At 41.6% G+C, this 22,211-nt stretch overlaps 1 long non-coding RNA gene across 6 annotated transcripts in view; it reads left to right on the forward strand.

Annotated features, from left to right (window-relative positions):
* The window catches only part of LOC144303505 (uncharacterized), a 172,573-nt gene extending 157,095 nt beyond the window's left edge, over positions 1-15,478 (forward strand). For 3 of the 6 annotated variants that reach the window (XR_013370562.1, XR_013370595.1, XR_013370630.1), the window contains 3 exons: positions 10,015-10,104; positions 12,661-12,750; positions 15,092-15,478. This is a non-coding gene — a long non-coding RNA (uncharacterized LOC144303505). Of the gene's footprint in view, positions 1-10,014; positions 10,105-12,660; positions 13,104-15,091 lie in introns of those variants that run through there. The other 3 variants (XR_013370572.1, XR_013370569.1, XR_013370609.1) reach the window with 3 other exon arrangements.
* Positions 15,479-22,211: the final 6,733 nt, after the last annotated feature.

Raw genomic sequence — 22,211 nt, forward strand, 5'->3', positions numbered from 1 at the left:
GGTAACTGACCATAGTAAAGTTAAATTTTGTCTTTATAGCAATGGTGTTCTAAATAAGTTAAGTAATATTAAAAGCTGGAAACAAGATATACAGGTTGATTTTTATTAAATGTTTGAACTGATTGAGTGTAATGTGTGCACAGCTTTTGGTCCTAATTTACACAAGGCCTTGTCTGTGTGAGAGAGGTTCTTTATCACTGTCCTTTGGGTGGCTGCTTCCACGGTTTCTCTATGGGAACATAATGTGAAGTTTTTCTTCTCACTTTCAATGTCTTGGTTCTGTCTCCTTCTTGGTTCTTTCACTAGCTCTTTGTTTTGCACACAGCAGTTTGGAGTCATGATGACATAAAGGTTGAGTAGAACCACTTCCATGTTAATGCAATTCAGGCATTTCACAAACCCAACCTGACTTTGTCTGGACAATTAATGTCAAGTATGGATTAGACAGTGGTGATGGCATCATTTGCAAACATAATGGTTTTATTTTAGAATGTTCAGGCTGCAGAATAAAAAAAGTTTGATATAAGGAACACTGTATGTGTCTTCAGCTTGCTCTGAATCTTTGCCACATTGATATTGCGTATTTTTGCCAAGCTTCTGAAGGACATGGCTGGATCTGGTAGGATGGGATTTGTCAATTTAAATATACTGAGGACATAGCTACGTTGATTGCTCTATTACATAAGAGGTTCCTTATCGTTATTTTGTTTTCCCTAATGGAAGTTCACATTTGTTCACATATTTACTCATTCATCCTCATGCACATCTGTATATGTGTTCAGCACTTGCACATCTTTCACCCGTGAGGCACTGCATGGGCACCAGTGATCCCAAGATGAGGAATAGAGAGCACTCGCAATGGGCTCGCAGTATACTAAGAGAGAAGCATCCTGCCTGCTATATGGGATGATGAGCGATCAGTCCAGCATACACTGGCACCCTAATGAGATCGTGTCTCAATGGTGGTATGGAAGTTAGCCAAGTAAAATGAGAAAAGGTTTTCTAGGCAACAAAAAGCATAAGTAAAGGCACATAGTGAGAGATAATATTACATATTAGAGAATTATTAGAGGTTAGTATTATTGGAGCTTAATTACGAAATAGGAAGATGGGCTGGCTGTTAATGAGAGATGGATCTGGAGAAATAGGTGGCTGGCCATGAAGGGCACTCTTTGCCTTCATTAGTGGCTTGGACTACATCCAGTAAGACAACAGTTCTTGTCCCTACCAGGCTACTTACAAGAGATGTTTACTAATATTCCATTTACTGTGTTGAAATATGCAGATCCTATAATCTATCTATAACCTTAATTTAAAAAATCAATAAAAAAAATAAAAATAAATAAAAATACAAAATCAATATACTTTTACCATAATATGAAGAAAATATACAAGAAAAATTAACATATATTAAAGGATTTAAATGTTTGATTTAACATCTTTAAGAAACATAATGACACTGGGCTGTGTAAATGAAACATAGGCTAGTGGGACATGTGACAGCTCCATATGCAGACTGGTGCAGGTGTATCATACTGATGACTCAGATGCCACGAGAACATCGTGGTGACATAATTTCCTAAAATGTTAAATAACATTTGCTATCTTTCAGAATAAAGCAAAGTGCAAAGTAGATGCATTACTCGGAAATATCAGCATATACTAAAACTGTACATGTACTTTGTGTTTATGGGCAAAATATCTCACACATTGCAAAACATCTGGAACCTTGGGCCCCAAGACTAACTATGATATCCTTTCATCTCCATCATTGTGACAGCCAGAAATTCACAGGCACATTTCCAGACAAGCGGGTGCTACTTCTATTGAGAAATGTTGCTTTGGACAATGAGAAGTAAGAGTGTTAGGAGAATATCATGATTATATCTAGGTGTAGACAGATACCTCTAGAGTGTTTTTGACTTGAGTTTGAGGAGTACAAGATGGCAGACAAGAGAGCCTGTAACTGGGTGACCACAATGTTCCAAGCGAGGTATTATGTGGACATAGAAAGAGGATCGAGATAGCAGGATGGGAAGTAGAAAGGGATCTGTAGACACTTGATCTTGGTGAGGTAAAGTTGTAAAAAGCTGCCACAGGCTAAGTGGATGGGGAGGGAGTTCTCCAGCTCGAGACTGAATTCTCTCCTGAGAGATGGGTCGGCTGGTCTTGGAAACTGAGAAAACGCCCAAAGAATAAATACAGAAGAAAGATAATGAAAACAGTTCTGGCTGACTTTAAGTACCTGTAGATAGCCAGGAGGAGATGCCCTGCAGGTGTGTGTGTGTGTGTGTGTGTGTGTGTGTGTGTGTGTGTATGTGTGCGTGTGTCTAAAATTCAGTGGACAGGTCAAGATTGAAAATAAAGGTTTAAGAGTCACCAGCATATAGTTGATGACTGAAACTAAGAGAGTATTTCCCAGAAAGAGTGTGTGGTATCAGATGAACAGAAGAAGAACAAGGGTGAAATGTGTTTTAATCTGTGTAGGATTAAAAATTCATTTCAGGGGTGCCTGGGTGGCTCAGTCAGTTAAGTGTCTGCCTTCAGCTCAGGTCATGATCTCAGGGTCCTGGGATCGAGCCCCATGTTGGGCTCCCTACTCAGTGTGGAGTCAGCTTCTCCTTCTCCCTCTACCCTACTCCCCTGCTTACACCCTTTCTCTGTCAAATAAATAAATAAATAAATAAAATCTTCAAAAAAATAAAAATAAAGGTTCATTTCCAACTCTTGAACTCTCCAGAAATAAAATCTTACTCTACTAATTTTGAGTCATCACAATCATTTGAATAATGAAAGGAGTGAGGAATCATAATTCTTTCACATTCACACTTTTCTAAGAAACTATTTTTCATAAGCTGTGCAGCTTGATACCTATGCAAACAAGTGTCTAGTTTTAAGGACCCCAAGTCAGTTGAGAGAGATTTGTTCACAAGCCCCTTACTGCAGTTGAGACCTGGCAATGACAAGTATCACCGTCCCCGTTTTACAGATGGAGACCTGGATGCCTGGGGAATGAAAGAATTTGCACATTGCCTAGGAAGTCACCCCTTTTGAGCTGCTATGGTGCTTAATTGATTCTAGCTTGTGTCAGATCCCGACAGTGTTTTAGATCGAAGATAAGAGACAACATACCACTCCCCAGATCACAAAATGGCTTCATTGCCAAGAGGTCTTCCTGCCAGGGAGACATGTCATATTTGCCGAAATCATTTTGGAAACGCAGTGTCAAATTTCATTAGCACAAACTCTCCCCATACTTTTAGGGTAATTTATCACAATCAGTATTAGCTAGAATGGAGCTTAAGGTTTTCCCTGCAGTGAAAGAAATTCACCTTGTCAAACTCAGTAATTTGAAAAACACTGAAGACAGTGGCATCCCTAGTGCATTTGGATCTGACACCCTGAGCAGATCAGTTTCTAACAGGTGCTTCTCTACTCAACAGTTTAGATGACTACCAAATCATACCACTGATGAAACATTTCATTTTCTTGGTTCATTTTTTAGTTTTAAAACAATGATCAACAATTATAAAGGAAGATTCACTTTCGATTTTAAAGACAATATTTAAATCCAGTAACATCTTCTCCGAATGTTTTCTGCTTGTACTAAAATTTGCCCTTACTAGTAAAACAAAAATATTACACCTCACACTGGAAACTATTTCACAGTATTAAAATTTACACACAAATTAAAAAACCTCCAAATGGTCACATAGAATGACAAAACTGGAAGTGACTCAATTCATTTTCTTAGTCTTTACCATCACTGTGTTATTTGTTCTTTCATATGTATTGTTTAAATGCAGCATATGCAGAACAGAGAATATACAAGCTGAGTCCAAAATAAGTTATATGGTTCAGAGTTGCTACTCCGGTTCCCCCTGTGTCATGGAACTACCGTATTATTGGGAATTCCCCAAACATGGTTTCCATGTAGACCATGATGTTTGTTAAAGACGAGTAACAAAAATGGGTTATTTGTAGCTTACATATATTATTAAAGTTCTCTAGTAACCACAGCAACCGCTCAGAACTAGACCAACAGAGTATTCTCCTCCCCCCCCCCCCCCCAGGGAGGTACATGTCATCACTGACGTTCAGAATTGTCAGTTCATGGTGATAATAACAAGCAGAAAGGTATAGGGAATTCGGATTGGTCACCAGAGAGCTTGCTTCCTCCTTCCCGCCGCACTCCCACCTTCCAGGCCAGGTGGACTCAAGGAGAACATGGCGGTCTGCAACCTGGAAGAGTTCTTGGCAGAACAGAACCACGCAGCACCTTGATCTCGGAACTCCAGAACTGCAGGAAATGAATGTCTGTGGTGTGCAAGCCACCCAGTCTGTGGTAGTTTGCTGTGGCGCTTTGTTTTTGTTTTTAAATAGAAACTGCAGCTCCACCTTAACCAGAGTGGTGTGAATGGGCCAGTATAATAGTGATGCATGTCTTCTAACAGCAGGCGTTTAAAATAAGTCTTAATGTGGCCTGAGGAACTAGATTTAGCCTTATATTTCAGGCAATAATAAAAGGTCTAAAGTAATGAAGCCTATAAAGGCTTATGGAGAAAAATAGACGCCATTGGGAATTTGAAGCCACAGCCAGCCATGAGGAAATCGTAATTCCGTCTTCCTCATAAGTGCTCGATGTGTTAACATCTAGCATTTTGCCAAAGGCCTTAATCACGGCTAAATGAAATCAAGGATACTCCCTTACCACCTCATCAAAAAGAAATCTGGGCATTTGGATAAGCAAGGTTAAAAACTCAGGCATTATTATACTCCACAACCAGAAGTGCCGGCCTTGCTTGAATTGCCACGTCTTTATGGGGGCCCTGACTGAATAATAGCCCCTCGGTGCACCTCAGGGTGCTCTCATATCCCTCTCCTTGGCATCACAATGTTTTCCTCACAGAAGACTCGTAGCCATTATGCAGACACCACCAGGCATCTGGAAGTGGCAGCAATGTACTGAAGCAGACCTGTCCCCACTGGCAGATAAGAAAGAGAAGTGGAGGGTTCCAGAATGACCACAAAACTGTATCAACCATCTCTCGTCTATTAAACAAATGGCTTTATGGAGACACTAACATGGTGACCTTGCTCGAATGTTTATCTGGTTTCAAGCTACTTTTCCTAAATGTTTGTTCTTTATTGTTCCAAACATTTATGTTTATTAAGAACATTCTAAATGTGCAGATACTTATCTGCTATGTATGCAAACCCGTTATTTGCCTCTCTCAGAGTTTCAGTTTCACCTATCTTGGATTGGAAGGAAAACAAATAAAAACCAGAATAAAAACTTTACTAAGTGTACCCCGAGAGTAGTCTTCTGGAATATCCCAAAGCCAGACAGTTAGGTGAGCTGAAAGCTCATGGAACTTGCCCCCAGCACAGTCAAAACACTATTGCATGTCACCTCATTGAAATTAGAGGTCTGCTGCCACTTGAAGGCTGCACTTGACCTTAAGAATTGCATAGAATTTGGGGATCCCTGGGTGGCTCAGCGGTTTAGCACCTGCCTTCTGCCCAGGGCGTGATCCTGGAGTCCCGGGATCAAGTCCCCAGGCTCCCTGCACAGAACCTGCTTCTCCCTCTGCCTGTGTCTTTGCCTCTCTCTCTCTCTCTCTCATACATAAATAAAATCTTTAAAAAAAAAATTGCGTAGAATTTAAATGTCCTACATCGTGGGGAATTTCCCCCTGAAGTCCTCCCTGATTCCTTTTTGCTTCCATCTTTTCTACCTCTCAGATTAAATCAAAGTTAACAAGTTTGAGACCATGACTTGCAGCAGCTCTTCAGCCTGAAACAGAGATAAAGCACACTCAGAATGGTTACATTAAATGAATCTCAAACTTAGAGAAAAAATATTGACTCTATTTCTGTTTTTCTAGAAGGAAAACTAATCAACTGCTATGGGAATCAGGTTTGACATTTCTACCTCTTACGAAATTGCAGAAAAATTAGTAAGTGGGATTAGTGTGCAGACATTCACCGCAGACCTTGTCCTCAGCTTGTTGCAAATGTACATGGGCATGAATCGGGCTAGGCGATCTGAAGTGAAGCCATGTCACCAGGGCTACTATGACTGGTCGTATCTTTCATTATTACCAGTCTCTGCCTTTGTATCACCCTGACAGCATTTGTAAATGATGTCCTGTGCAGACAAAATAAGCCCTATTTTATCATTGAAAGATTGGGCTCAGATATGTGGAATGATCACTAAGCTACAGAAAGAAAATATTATCTCCTCGAGGTGGAGGGCATGAGCACCAGAGTCAGCTTGGTTCAGTCTTAACTATACCACTCACCATGTACAAGACCCCAAGCAAACCATGCAACACTCAGTGCATCAGTCCTCCTTTGTAAAATAATGTCAGTGGGAGGATTTAATGAGATAAGCTGTGTACCGAGTTACCCATAGTGACCAACACAAGGTAGGCTTTCCATTGGAATTACTGTCACGATTGTCTGTAGGACGAAATGGGAGATTGAAGAACAAAGAGTAGCTGACATTATGGAGCTACTACTATTATAGTTTATTTGATGCAAGTGACTTTGTCATTTAGATAAAGAGCCATTTTGAATTTAAATGCAAAAAAATTATTTCAACTTTTTAATTTTCTGTAAGTTTATTCTGGCAAGAACACAGAATATGAGATCTACCCTCTTCACAAAATTTTAAGTACACAATATGGCATTAACTATAGGCACTATGTTGTAGAGCAGATGTCTAGAACTTACCTTGCAGAACGGAGCAACAACTGTTTCCTCCTCCCTAAGACCCTGGTAGTCACCATTCCACTTTATGTTTCTATGACTTTGACTATCTTAGTTACCTCATGTACCAAGGAATGTGGGAACATGCTGAGTCATGCCTGACTCTAAATACCAAGCATACTCCTAGGGTTGGGATTGGGATAGGACAAAATGGATAAAGATCACCAGTGGAGGATGAGGGATGCCAGTTGTGCATGTTGCTTGGTATTACAATTTTATTCTACATTTTGATGTGCCAAAGCACCATGTCAATATATTCCTATTCCTATTATATCAAAGTTTGTACTTTGAATGAGTGATGGAAAACAACCTCAAAGGGGCAGATACTCCATTCAGTTTAGAAGAATTGACCCAGGTCCTTCTTTTCCTCCAAAGTTCCATGAGCATGTTCTGTAATTTAAAACAAAAGAAATCCACAATCTAAAAATCAGGCACAAAGGTAATGAACCCTCTTCCTGATGATTACTATTTCCTTAAGACAGACATACTTCTCTACATCTAAATCCTTACTTTTCTCTCTGTAATTTTTCTTCCCTGAATTTATCTGTTGCAATCTTCCCGTCTTTCTTCTATACTCATCTGGAGGGGATCTAGAATCCTACTGATCTATGACTTAAGAGAAAATTTTTACATTAAAGAGCTTAGAGTAAATCTTGCGAGCCAACCGATTCCAAAATGTGTTCCATTAAACACTAGTAAGTCTATTTGGGAAAAAAAAATGGATTTGATGGTAAAATAAAGTTTAGGAACCACCGAGCCTTGTCTCTTCCTTCTAGGAGACTGCCAGTGCTTATCGTCACATTAAAGCTCTGAAGGTCTGTAACAAAGTGGACTAGTTTGGTGATGGTCTTCTAAAACGGGCCCATCTCTCCCTCAATTTTCATTAAATATCTCTTAGCATGTTTTTGCACACACAAGACAGTTTTGGAAGTACTTTTTCAGGGCACAGGGAAGAATCATAAGTGAAGGTATAACTTCATCGGTGTTTTCACTGAGATTATAGAGGAGCCGGGCAGGGCTCGTCTTCAGCAGTTAAGAAGCCATGCATGGCTAGTCCAGAAAATAGATAATAAGGACACAGAATGGAGCAGTGTTTTTCAGTGGACACAGGTAGAGGAGGACAAACAAAAAACCAATATGGCAGAAGTGGAATATCCTCAGGTTGGCAGCAGAGTGGATTACAGAGGACTTTAAAGTCTTAAGAGTAGTTGTGTGGGAAAAATGTGGTGCCATTTCTTGATTGAGGAGAGTCCACGATGATTTCAGTTTTGGCATGATTAATTTTAGGTGTCAAAACTAAATGAATTAAGAGAATTGGCGGTGTTTGGAAGAGCACTGGCAGCAACTAGAAGTTTCAAAAGGAGGTTTAACTGGGGAAAACAGAGGCTAGGAAGTTGTTTCATAAAATGATAATTAAAGCAGATTACTGGCTACACCTGTTGTGTTTGGTTCAGAAAAGTGCAAGTTTTCCTTTTTATTTTTTGAAAATATTTTATTGATTTATTCATGAGAGACACACAGAGATAAGCAAAGACACAGGTAGAGGGAGAACCAAGCTCCCTGTGGGGAGCCTAATGCCTGACTCAATCCTGGGACCCTGGGATCACAACCTGAGCCAAAGGCAGACACTCAACCACTGAGCCACCCAGGCATCCTACAAATTTTCCTATTTAAACCATTCAAGTTGTTCATGGCTAATCATATATGTTTATTGAAATTTATAGAATTTATTATTTTAATCTCACTTTTACCACATTCTTCTTTTTCAAAAAATAGTCATTTTTATCCTTGTTATTTTTCCTATCCAGTTGCTCTCTTTCTTTTTTCTTTTTCTTTTTCTTTTCTTTTTTTTTTTAGGCTGTCAGACCCACAAGCTGCAATGGTGATGATAGGAAGATGATGGGTGGAATGCCAGTCCTAATTAGAGACTTGATTTCTCTGTAATAAAAAGCTTATATTTGATTGGACGGTTCTGGGTTGTCAGGTAGAATGAATCAAATGTGTCTGCACGTTCATGTCAAAATGTGAAAAATGTGAATGTGCATTATTTATATTGTATTTCATGGGTATAATTAATTATGTGTCTGTCGAAATGATGTCCCCAAAGACAGTTGATTTTATGTTCAATCTGTATGTGCATTTGTAAAACTAATTTGTTCTCATTAAAATTTTTAAGGGTTTATTTGAGCTAAACTCAGGAGGCCTTTCTGGGTATAAAACTCAGAAAATACAAAGCAAAGTCTAATTTTGGTTTTTAGTAGTGAGTGAACTATCAATGCCTGAAGCATTGTACTAAATATTATTGTAGTGAATATGGTTAGGCTATAATAATAAAGAGAAGACATACTTCCCTCCCAGAAAGTGCTTTTAAGCTTGTTAGGAAGACTAGGATATAAAGCGAATGCAGATAATGCAATCTGACCTTGCATTGCTTAGTAAAAGAATATTATGTTTAGTCAATGAAATATTAAAGCCAAATAATGATTTAACCACATTTTCTTATTAACCTATAGAGGTTTTGAAATTATTTTTCTTTTTTTAAAAGTGCAGGTCATTTCTTCCAGTTTTTATTATCAATACTTTCTAAATATATTAACTACCAATATTAAAGTTTCAAAGGTATTATCTCAAGTGGTATAAATAAAACATTTTTTCTTTTTCAGTGCCAATGCTAAGTTGATTTACTTTCAAGCAGACCGGCAATTCAATTGTAATATTGCAAATGATTTATCTCAAGTTCATTGTAATTAAATCTATTCATTTCAGTAGGATATAATTGCAGTCATTAAAGCAATATTTACCAAAAATTTTTTTTCTCATTTTCACTTTTCATATGATTACAAATCTTTATGTTCTCCTAGTCATGCTATAATCAATAGTTTGATGGGCTATGATAGGTAGTTCACAGATATATTGGAGTTAATTTCACTCAAAGAATTATTATTGATATTAACATAAGTAGAAGAATATTTGTGTCTGAAATAAATAGGTTGACTTCTGTAGATTATGAGTGTTCCATTCCTTTGTCAGTATTCTTCCGCTAATTTTCAACATGATGATGATGGTGAAACAAGCTGATTCCTCTGTTTTATTTTATCCAATTTCAGAGATCAGTACCCTCAACAAGATGAAGCAATTATTTCCCTCTTTATTTGGTGTTTTCAGAGACCATTAAGCTTATTTTGTCCACATAGGGAAACAAAGTAATTTTCTATTCAAGGTATTTCTGATTCTCAACAGCTCATTTTTCATTCCTGCAATCCCATTCTCCATGAAGTCAGGCTTCTTGGCAGGCCCAGACACAGTGAGAACATGGTCAAGAGCTTAGAGGTAAGAAAAATAAAGGATTTCTGATAAGTGATCGTCACAGAGCCTCTACAACTAATCCTGTGCTGATATTAAATGACTTTCAGGGTTAAGCATAGAAGTGAGTGAATGATGAGAAGCAGGGAGGGATTGCATGTTGAACTAACAGTAGCTGGGGGAGACTGAACTGGTCACATCACAGGCTTACATCAGCAAACAGGCTAAAATCCTGAGATTAACATCAGGGCATCCTTGGAGTCTGGTGGGTAGACAGGGGCAGTGGGGCAAAGGGCAGGGCGCTCGGAAGCACTGCCAACATAGGAGCAAGAAGCTTCAAAGAACCTACAAAGGAGGCCAAGAAAACACTCGGTAGGAGGAGAGCAGGACCCAAGGAAGTGGATAACATTTCAGACATCAAATAAAATACAGCAGAGGGGCATTGCAAGATAACAATATGCCTTGAATTGTGTGGTGTGGATATGAGTACCATCTGCTGCCCGTCTTATCACAGTGGTGTGTCAAGGGTAAAAGCTAGATTCCAATAAGGGAAAAGGGAAGATCAGAGACAACTAATGTGGTCTGATCTTTCATGAAAATTGCTTCAGTTGTGTTTATGGTCTCAGCATATACTTGGTGCTAAATAACTGGAAATTATTAGAATTGTTACCATCAATAACAATGTATAGCAAGAATTAGACTCTGGGTTTTCTCTACATCATTTAGATATATACTATATCAAAGGTCATAAACATCTTCAATTCTCTTTTCTTTCTCTCTCTGTGGTTTATTTTGGGCAGATCAAGTTTCTAGAACTTCACAAAATGGCTATCCTCAGAACTGTTGATTTTATTCTTATCTCATTTGGCTTTCCTCAACTGTATAAAACTTTTTATTTTTTCTTATTCTATATACTTCCAAATAGCCAATAAAGTGAAGAACTTCTGTTCATAAAACAAATGATTGGTAATTCTTTCAGGACCACTTGGATTTTCTCCCTACACCTTAAGATAAATTGATTTGGGACCTTAATTACAGCTGGAAAATCTCTTCATAGGAGCACCCCTGTGGGTAATTGATTCAATACTCAGAGGCATGCATATACTGGGAGCCAGAATCTTGGGGTGGGGTTCTTAGAATTTTGCTTACTGTAGGCCCTCGGTTTTCACACCTCTGTCAAAAAAACATTTTCTAAAGCAATTATTTACAGTTAACTCTCTTAACGTTCAATCTCCACTTGTATAGGTCAAAAAAGCTTCTAAATAATAGTGATCTTGCATAAAGGAATCATGACATGATTATAGAGACCAGAAGTTATTAGTTTCAGAAAAAGGACATAGAAAGAGATCATTTTTGAAGAAAAAATAGTTTTATCTGTTAGAAATTGGTATTTCTAAATGTTTCTGGAGAAAATATCTTGAAACCTACATCGTTGCCAAAATTGAATAGAATTAAACGCGCACATAGATACACACATATGAGTACGAGAAAAACGAGAAAGCTGAAGAAAGGAAACAAGAATTTTTCTCAATGTAAGTATTTTTGTTATGATAATATACTTTTCTTTACAGATGTTTACATTGGGGAAAACTGGATAAAATGTACAAAGAATCTCTTTTGGGTGGTGTTTAGAATTGCATGGAAATCTACAATTATCTCCATAAAATTTTCTATTAAAAAAAAGTAATTTCCTTCTAATCACCGGGACATATAAAGAGGTCAGCTTGTTGGTTTTCCCTCAAACCACAGTGCTCACAGTGCAACTCCCTGCCTTCTTTGGGTCCCTCCAAGCACAGAAAAGGGTCCTTCCGCTTATAAATAAGTAGCTACGCGTTGGGCTGATTCTCTCTGCTGTTATGAAATCCAGAGATTTAAAAAGTATTTACAATTGTAAAAAGTGCATGTTTTGTTTCTGGACCCAAACCAACACAGTATTACTATTCTCCCCGGAGATTGTGTTTAAAATAATCTCCAACTTAAATCACTACAGCAGTCATTGTGCAAAACAGCTGAATTTGGCTTGGCAAACCGTTATTTTTCTCAGGATAATGCTGAGTATGCCTGCTATCTCTCTTGTGTGAAGTTGGCAATTGGCACCTGGATTTTATTACCTTTCGTAATGCCCTTGCAAATCCTACGTGCCTGTAATTTAGCACGGCTACAATGTCTTGTTATGCCTATGTTTTAAACTCCAGCTCTTGTTTTCATTGTGTTTACAGTTTCTTGACCATTGTATAAGTCAGAGGTAATGGTTTCCAATTTTTCTCTTCCACCTACTTTGGTTGCCACCTTGCTTTGGTAATACGTTGTATTATATTCCCTGCACATCTTTTTAAATTTCAGGAGGCACTAGGGTAAAATGCATCACTTGAGTCCCTAGTAAGCCCTGTCAGGTAGATACTTAGATTCCTCACTTCTAGGTATAGAAACAAATTCCGGGTCATTGTATGAGCTAGTAGACAAGAGATATGACTTGAATCCCGGGTGTTCTGGTTCAAAATCGAGTGTCCTTTCCGTGACAACCGCGATTGACAGAGTGTAACAAACACTACCTGGCCCGCTGACGCGTGTCACCTTTTCCAGCAGGTGGAAGCCAGTGCTTCGAGCCTCCCACAGTGGCCTCCGTTCCATCCTACTCAAGATCTTCATTAAAAATAGCACACTACAGGACAGGTAAAATACCATGCCGACAAAGCACAAGCTTTCCTTGAGCTTTACTTCCATTTTTGGCATATGGATTTTCAAAAATGTATACTAAAAATAATATCTTAAGGTCATACTTCTGGAGCTATGGACAAATTGGTTAATTAGCTCTGAAAATGCTTGCTCTGTGGTGAGACAAGAATGCCTTGCAAAGCCAACCAAAGGATGACCAAATCCATCTCCGCTGAAGCGATGAACACGTGAATGAGCACATGGGGGCTGTCTGTCTGTGATGGAGAACATGGCAGGGAGTAGTTTGAAAGCCAAGTCACTGGAAGGGAAAATTGAGAAAAATAAATTATGCTAATGGCTTTGAACACTGAGTTCAAATGCTGAGTTTTCCTCAATTGTTTTATCTATCAATGTGTTATGTCTTTGTTGCAGGGAACGTTTATGTTCTTTCCCGGGTTGGTGACGCCACTGTGTTGATGACATCATTCTAAAGAAGGAAAGCCAGTTGTATTCCCTCTGTGGTGAACAAAATCAGCCATCTCGGCACGTTTTTAAAAAATTAGGCTACTGATGCTCCCTGGTTACCAGGGTCTTAGAGAGAACATCATGAGGCATCTGGAGAAGCACAGCCCTGTGTGTTTTCACTGCTGTGTTTGGGATGCAAGGTGGACTGTGTGCTCGGTCCATTTGCACGCTAAGGTGTGCCTCAGACAGGGCTCCCCCTGAGCACCAGCCTGGACGCTGGAGTATGGAAATGAGGCTCCCTGTCCCGGCCGTGGTCACTGGGGACCAGTGAGCAGGGGAATCTGTGAAAATGGGAACAGTCACAGTGGTCCACAGGACTTTGTCACCTGGCTTAAATAAAATAGGAGCTATAAGTGCTTGTAGCCCAGAATTTGCTTTATAGAAACCACTTAAAGCTGTGGCTTCTTCTAGCATCCACTTACAATTAAAAAAATAAGATTATGTATAAAACAATAAGAAATAATTATATAACTAGCATCCATATATCTACTCCCTGAGTAAGAAAAATGACTACCTTTGCCCTTAATCTTAGTATATGGAGTCCATCTCCTTCCCTTTTCCTGAGAGTGAACTATTTTCCTGAACATAGTTTTTATCAAGACCTCACTTTTGTTGACATGTCACTATATGTGCAGTCAGACTTTATGTTTTTAGTTCTATTTTATACCAAATTTTACATAAATGGAATTATATTTCATGTGTCCTATCACTTGAGTTTTTTGCTCACAATTATATGTTAGAAGATGAAAGTGGCACTGGGAAAAAATAGAAAAACCACAGTGAGAGGTAAGGGGTGTCAAGGACACCAGCATCGGGGAGCTAGGGTTATGCTGAATTGTCCATAGGGTGGACAAGGTGGCTCTCATTGAGAATTACCCTAAAGCCACACATGGCTTCCGTGCTGTGCCTACCTCAATGAAGTCATAAATTCCCTTTATTTTGGGGTTCCTACTATTCCTTTTTTTCCTTGACAGAAAGGTAAGAGTTTTTAATTGATTTTTCTTTTTTTTTTTTAAGAATTTATTTATTTTAGAGAGAGAGAAAGCACAAGCAGGTATAGAGGCAGAGGGAGAGAATCTCAAGCAGACTCTGCATTGAGTGAGTAACCCAATGCGGGGCTTCATCTCATGACCTTGAGATCGTGACCCAAGCTGAAATCAAGAGTCAGACACTTAACTGAGTGAGCCACGCAGCTGCCCCTAATTGATTTTTCTATTTGATCCCAACAGTTTTAATTGTCTTTAGCCAGGGGATGGACAAAGTATCTAGACATCCATTCCACCAGAAATAAAGGCTTGTTTCTTTAAGATTTATTAAATACTTAAGATGCTTTAGGACATATTTTTCTAATTTTTATTTCCTCAATCATTTCTTTTTTTCTAGATAATACCTTAACAATTTCTAACTGTGTCTCAACATGTTGAGTGCTTATTATATCCTTGTGTTCTTGAGGCATTTAGAGCAAGGTCATTAATTCTAAAAATATTTATTGCGTTATTTTTCTTTGTGGCAGGTGTTGTGGTAGATGCTGGGGGTGATAACGAACAAGAGGGGCAGAAAGCCAGAAGTGACCTTGGAAGGAGGGGTGGGGACCTTGAACACAAGTGAGCCCACTGAGGGTGCTGCCAGCTGGGGTGGGGATGCTCCAGGCAGGTTATTTCCTGCCTACAGAAAGGACTGATTTAACGTGGGATGTTTAAATATAGCCTTATTAGCCTGGTCACATGCAATCTAGTCAATCAGATTAAATCTTTTTATTTCAAACTGTTTCATTATTCTTATTTTAGAGTCAATCTTTAAGTGCCTTTTCAGCCACGCTCTCATTTCTCATCAGCTCAACCTGATGCTGTAAGTAGAATCCGAAACAACTTTAGATATGTGGATATTTAAAGAAAATGTTCCTGTTGACATTTGATTTTGCTGCACATCACTCAGTTACTGGCAGACATGAAGGAAGCCAGCACGGTGGACAGAAATGGGCCAGGAGCTCTGGCTGGGAAGATCGCAGCTCACAGGCTCTCTCTCGAACCTGCTGAACTTCCAAGAGCAACACACGACCTCTCTGAGCCTCAGTGTCCTTGCATATTGAATAGAGGCAATGATGACTCCCCTCTGCGGTCATGACTTGAACCACGGATCATGAAAGCATGATGCCAAAATGATGCTTTCGAGTTTTGAATGCTTCATTCTTCAACATCTTGTCATTTTACCTGGAATAAAATCTGGCGCCTTTACTAGCGTCCTGCATAGCCTGGCACCCTTCCTGCCGCTCCCCTGTCATTCCTGGACACCTCCCCTCCTCCACCCATTCACCCTTACAGAGACCTGTCACTGGGATCAGGCTTTGCACCTGCTCTTCCTTCTGCCTGCGTGCTTTGCTCCCAGCTTTTCATCCTTCAGGACTCAGAGCAGACACTGCTCTGAAGGGGTCTCCCCTCCCTGGGGGGCAGTAGGGGGCCCTGACTCAGCCTTTTGGCCACAGGTCACATATTTATTCCTCAGGTAGCTGTCTCCTGGCTGACCCTCCAGGATGTAAGCCCCTTGCAGGCAAAGATTCCTCCCTTTTGGCCACTGCAGCTGAGTTCCCAAGAGTCCACAGCAGCTGGAAGGCGTCTAATACATGTATCTCTAATAATGAACTAGCAGTGGCTGGAATGTAGATTTAGAACTAAAGTATTATTCAAAATGCATAGCATTTTGATCATATTTTTTGTAGTGTTTTTTTTTTTTTTTTTTACCTCACCTAACATGATCAGAAAAGTCAGATTACATTGTCATTCAGATTCAGGGTGTGATGTTCCAAGCTCCGGCCACAACCTGGGCGGCTGCTCACCGCACTGCCCGGGGCCAGCCCTCAGCTTTGACACCTGAGGGTTTCCAGCTGCCATTTTCAGCACATTTTCATAAATCAGGACAGCTTACCCATCAGTGGCCTCAGTGTTCTGTTGGAATTCCAAATTCAAAAGTGCATTTTACGGATTGATACTGAGGCCATGTCTGTGCAAGTGCATGAGATCCCAACCCCGTCAGGCCATGGGCCCAGCAATGGCCAAGGACTATTTCCTGGGGCAGGGGGTGGGGGTGGGGGTGGGAGGTAAACCTCTTCTGTGTGTAATAATATCAGTAGGAGATGGTTTGATAATACATTATAGTTACAAGATGCTTTCCATGGATGTTAAGAATTCCCTTTAGGACTGCCCATTGTATCTCAAGTCATAATTACATTCCAGCAGATTTCTGACTTATACCATGAGCATCGTATCACCACACAAGCATATGGCACTTGGCCATTCACAGATGGCTCAAATATATTGCCTCTTTTGGTTCTTGCAGCAATGGTCAAGTAAAAACATAAAGTAAATAAATGAAAAAAAGTAACTGCTTCCCAGAGGTACCAGGCCACAGGGTGATACAAGCAGCACAAAAAGGCCTGATCTGTTTAGATGCTCTTTTCAGCCACATCAAGGAGCACGATCCATCTCACTGTTGTCTACTACTCAGCTCATCAAAGTGCCTTGGAACCCTGGCTCTGCTTGTCCCAACAAAAACCCTGTGTTAAACACTGATGTGTTGCTAACATGTTTATTATCGCTCCATTACAGCTGCTTGTACATGCTAATACACATGGTCAGTGCAAACCCTGGTTTTGGTTTTGGGTTTTTCTCTAACATATACCTTGAGGGCCTCTTTTAAGACTCTTGACTCCTGATCACAAATTGACCTCCTTTAACCTGGGAAGGTTGTCTTTTGGAACTGCACATTTATTTAGAGGAGGAAACACATGGGCTGGTAGGACTGATCCACATATATGGGTGGATCAGTCAAATCTACTCGGGCGCTTACAGCATGATGGGCATATCAACCAGGTTGCACTTAAATCCTTAGACAGAAGCCCGTGGAAGCCCAGTCCTGCTGTACTGTCATCATCTGCAATATTCCATTTTCAGGTGACATCCTCCTCTGGGTTTGTTATGAACCTAAAGAACATTGTGTTTGAAGGGTATGTTAGATCTCCTTCACTTAGCTTTTCTTACAAGGTGGAAACCATCTCTGGTTTCTGTCAGTTTGATTTTCTAGTCTCTGCATGAAGATGCCCAGAAATAGATAGTTTATGTCATTCATTTTCAAGAATATTCTTTATACTATTCAATTATATATCCTTATATCTGCCTTGTATCTTATATCTTTAGGATCTTGGGGAGAAATGATGTAGTAGTTGATCATATGTAGTCTAGATCCGAGATAACCTGTATTTGAACCACTGGTTGGCCTATGACTAGCAGCATGACCTTGGGCAAGTTACTTAACCTCTCTGTAACTCAGTTTTTGCATCTGTAAATGGGGATAAAATCACAATAATAATATATGCCCCAGAGGTATTAATAAGCATGATGAGCTGAGAACATTGTCTGCATATAGAAATAAGTGTCACCTATTACTGTTCATCATGCTCCTCTCTAGAGCCCCATAGGATTTAGTATATTGACATCAAACTTAAAAAGCCCCAAAATATCAATCACCATAACTTACACTGTGGGATTTTAGAAACAAAGTGTAGTGTATACATTAAGTTATATATTCCTGAATTTCATTTTCAACCTTTCCTTAGGCCTTACATTCACCACAGCTCACAGAAAGGCCACCACATTCTGGGTGTAGTAAATCATTGGAGTTTTCAGCAGGCTTTAATGACACATGGGTGTTTGACAGGTGTCTGGGGCTTCTGGAGAAGCTCTTATGTCTTATGGAACCTTTCATGGTGGAAGGACTTCACAGCAGGGTCAAGCACAGAAATATTGGCCTCAACCTATTGGCTTGGGAATGGTGTAGCTTACATCAACTCTGTTCTCACAACTCTGGGCATGCACCAGGCTGTGCTCTGGATTCTGTGGTCAGTGTCAAAGGGGCTGTAGAGGGTCAGTTAGGGACCACGAACCGATAACAACTCTATTATCTCATGTTGTCACTGAAATAAAGTGATCTCAGAATTGGGGCAGCAGTTGAGCAGTGCTATTAAGGCCTCAAATTTTGGGGGGGGTGGTTAGGGTGAGGCTTATGTCTCTGCTACATTAACATGTCTGTCTCTGCTGGTTACAGGAGGGATGCAGAATTCCAGGTGTCATGTGCAGACAGGAAGACCCCCATGAAGAACAGTGCCTTTTTTTTTTTTTCAATTTGATAAAATGAATAAGGAAGAATTTCCCTTCTAGCCACCTAAAAGCCTTTTCCAGGAGGACCGGGCTACATACCCTCCACTGCTGGAAGAGGGGCTAGACAGAGGAGTAGCTGGCATACTTGGTCTCTGGGGTCAGAGAGAGGCACTGCTGGAGGAAGGAGGGGCAGAAGCAGCAAAGAAAGTGTGTCCCATGATTGCCAGGCCCTGGGTTTCTTTCTGGAAGTATACTTAAGAACGAAATGTACTATGCAGCCGAAGAGCATATGGGCTAAGGGGAAGCGGCACATCAGCCAACAGGAAACTGCGCTCAGGATGATAAACGACACCAAGAGTAGAGACCAGGGGAGCTACGAAAACATTCCAGAAGTGCACCTGGCCCAGTTCTGGGCACACACCATGCGCAGGTGGCTTTCCCAGGAAGGTAACCTCTAAGTGTGAACCCAAGGAGAGCTTGTTCTTGGCCAAGTGAACAAAGAGGGATAAGAGGTTTCACTGGGGAAAGCATCCACGCATCACGGGCCCCGGCCACGATGAACTGGGGCTCGGGCCCTCCGGCTGGAGGGGGTCAGGAGCACCCAGAGTCCACGTGGGGCCCCTGAGGGCAGGGTCTGGACCTGCTCTCCCAACCCCTTGTCCCCTCACGTGTCAGCGGGCTGCGACCCCGGCAGCGGCATCGGGGGGCGGCTCGCGGCTGCCCCCTCTCCCGAGCCCCAAATGCCCGCGCGGCGCCTAACCACGAGGGAGGGGACTTGGGCGCAGCCGCCTTTCCAGGCCTCTACACAATAAACCTTCGCGAACACCTGTCCTGGCGGGCACGGGGGGGGGGGGGGGGGGGCTCTACGGGTGCGGCCTCGCTTCCAGAAGGTCACTGCTCGTGGGAAACGGGCACGAGGCACACGCACGCGGTGTGGACGAGAGGAGCCGAGAAGGCCCAGGGGTCCGGGTGCGGAGCCCTCGCGGGTGCCTCGCGTCGGGTAAACAGTCGGCGCTGTCGGTTCGCTCAGCTGAAACGCAGACACCGGACTCGCCAGCGTTTCGTGCTCCTTCCAGCGCAGGGATCGGTGCCCGCCCCGTGGACGAGGATCTCGGACTGTTTCAATTGTTCAGCAGCCTCCTAAAGCAGCCACTCTCTAGCGGCCGGCAGGCTCCGCCACCTCGCCTCCTGGCGGCCTCCGAGCCCGCCCTCCCCGCCCGGCGTCGTTCCGCGGCGCCTAATGCTCGGCTCCCTCCTGACCACGGATGCTCGGGTGCCTCGTGCAGCGCTCTCGCCTGTCGTCACGCGCGGGTGGGTGCTCCTTCCCGCCCACTCGGTGCCCCCGCGGGCCGGCCTCTGCTGGGTGCCCTCCCCGGGCTGTGACCGCGGGGCGCCGCACGCTCGTCCTCCGGCGCGGGTGGGTGCGGCCCTTCACGATCGCTGCTGCAAGGATGTGCCCCATGAGGGGCCCCCGGGTGGCCCAGCGATTGCCCGCCTGCCTCCCGCCCAGGGCGCGATCCTGGAGACCCGGAATCGAGTCCCGCGTCGGGCTCCCTGCGTGGAGCCGCTTCTCCCTCTGCCTGTGTCCTGCCTCTCTCTCTCTCTCTCTCTCTCTCTCTCTCTCTCTCTGTGTCATGAATAAATAGATAAAATCTTAAAAAAAAAAAAAAAAGAATGCGCTCCATCTATCTCCTTTGGGGAACGAATTCAATACGAGGAACCCAACGAGGCACATTTTCAGAGTTTCAGGGTTTTACATTCTATGTCGTAATATCGATTTGCTGTCTAATAAAAAGAAGTAATGATGATGTCAATAACGAGGCAGCGCCGCTCACAACAGAGCGTTCACACCGACTGACTGCAGGGTGCTGCGGGAAAGGGACGGCAAGCCTTGTAACAGAGAGGGAGTGCATTGCAGGCACTAATTGGCTGTTTATTTGCCTTTTCTTTTCATATGAATACTTTTTAAGTTTTTTTATTTACTTATTTTTAAAATATTTTATTTGTTTATTCATGAGAGACACACAGAGAGAGGCAGAGACACAGGCAGCGGGAGAAGGGGCTCCCCTCCATCCCAGAATGCGGGGAATTGAAGGCAGACGCTCAACCACTGAACACGCAGGTGTCCCATAAATACTTCTTTTTAAAGGTTTTATTTACTTACTTGAGAGACAGAAAGAGCACGAGGATGGGGGAAAGGGTAGGGAGACAAGTAGACTCCCCGCTGAATAGGGAGCCCAACCTGGGGATCAATCCTGGGATGCTGGGATCATGACCTGAGCGAAAGGTAGATACTACACCGATGAGACACCTGGGTGCCCAGGTATAAACACTAACTCTTAAGAACGATATAGCATAATAAGTATTCACAAAAAGCAACGTCCTTCTCTCTTTAGGGAAGAAGGGAGAGATCATTTTTGTAAAAATGTCCCAATTCCAAGAATCATTCTCCAATCTCCTTTTCCTCCTAACCAGCAATTTCAAATTTCGCTGGGCATTTGCAGTGAACTGGCTTGTGTTTCCAACGGTACCTGGTAGGAAGTAGATAATTCAGGAGTTTTTACATGCTTTTTAAAAATGAACTGCAAGTCAACTAAGATATTTAAGAGAGAACAATGGAAATCTTTTACAAGATTTCCAAGGTGAGCCACACACTTATTCACCTGCATAGTCAACTCATGAAAGAGTCAGCACCCATTCCTGATCAAAACTCTTCAGAGTGTAGGCATAGAGGGAACATTCCTAGACATCTTAAAAGCCATCTACGAAAAGCCCACAGCAAATATCATTCTCAATGGGGAAACACTGGGAGCCTTTCCCCTAAGATCAGGAACAAGACAGGGATGTCCACTCTCACCACTGCTATTCAACATAGTACTGGAAGTCCTAGCCTCAGCAATCAGACAACAAAAAGACATTAAAGGCATTCAAATTGGCAAAGAAGAAGTCAAACTCTCCCTCTTCGCCGATGACATGATACTCTACATAGAAAACCCAAAAGCCTCCACCCCAAGATTGCTAGAACTCATACAGCAATTTGGTAGCGTGGCAGGATACAAAATCAATGCCCAGAAATCAGTGGAATTTCTATACACTAACAATGAGACTGAAGAAAGAGAAATTAAGGAGTCAATCCCATTTACAATTACACCCAAAAGCATAAGATACCTAGGAATAACCTAACCAAAGATGTAAAGGATCTATACCCTCAAAACTATAGAACACTTCTGAAAGAAATTGAGGAAGACACAAAGAGATGGAAAAATATTCCATGCTCATGGATTGGCAGAATTAATATTGTGAAAATGTCAATGTTACCCAGGGCAATATACACGTTTAATGCAATCCCTATCAAAATACCATGGACTTTCTTCAGAGAGTTAGAACAAATTATTTTAAGATTTGTGTGGAATCAGAAAAGACCCCGAATAGCCAGGGGAATTTTACAAAAGAAAACCATATCTGGGGGCATCACAATGCCAGATTTCAGGTTGTACTACAAAGCTGTGGTCATCAAGACTGTGTGGTACTGGCACAAAAACAGACACATAGATCAATGGAACAGAATAGAGACCCCAGAGGTGGACCCTGAACTTTATGGTCAACTAATATTCGATAAAGGAGGAAAGACTATCCATTGGAAAAAAGACAGTCTCTTCAATAAATGGTGCTGGGAAAATTGGACATCCACATGCAGAAGAATGAAACTAGACCACTCTCTTGCACCATACACAAAGATAAACTCAAAATGGATGAAAGATCTAAATGTGAGACAAGATTCCATCAAAATCCTAGAGAAGAACA

Source organism: Canis aureus, chromosome 1 (assembly GCF_053574225.1).
Source record: "Canis aureus isolate CA01 chromosome 1, VMU_Caureus_v.1.0, whole genome shotgun sequence".
Lineage (NCBI taxonomy): Eukaryota > Metazoa > Chordata > Mammalia > Carnivora > Canidae > Canis > Canis aureus.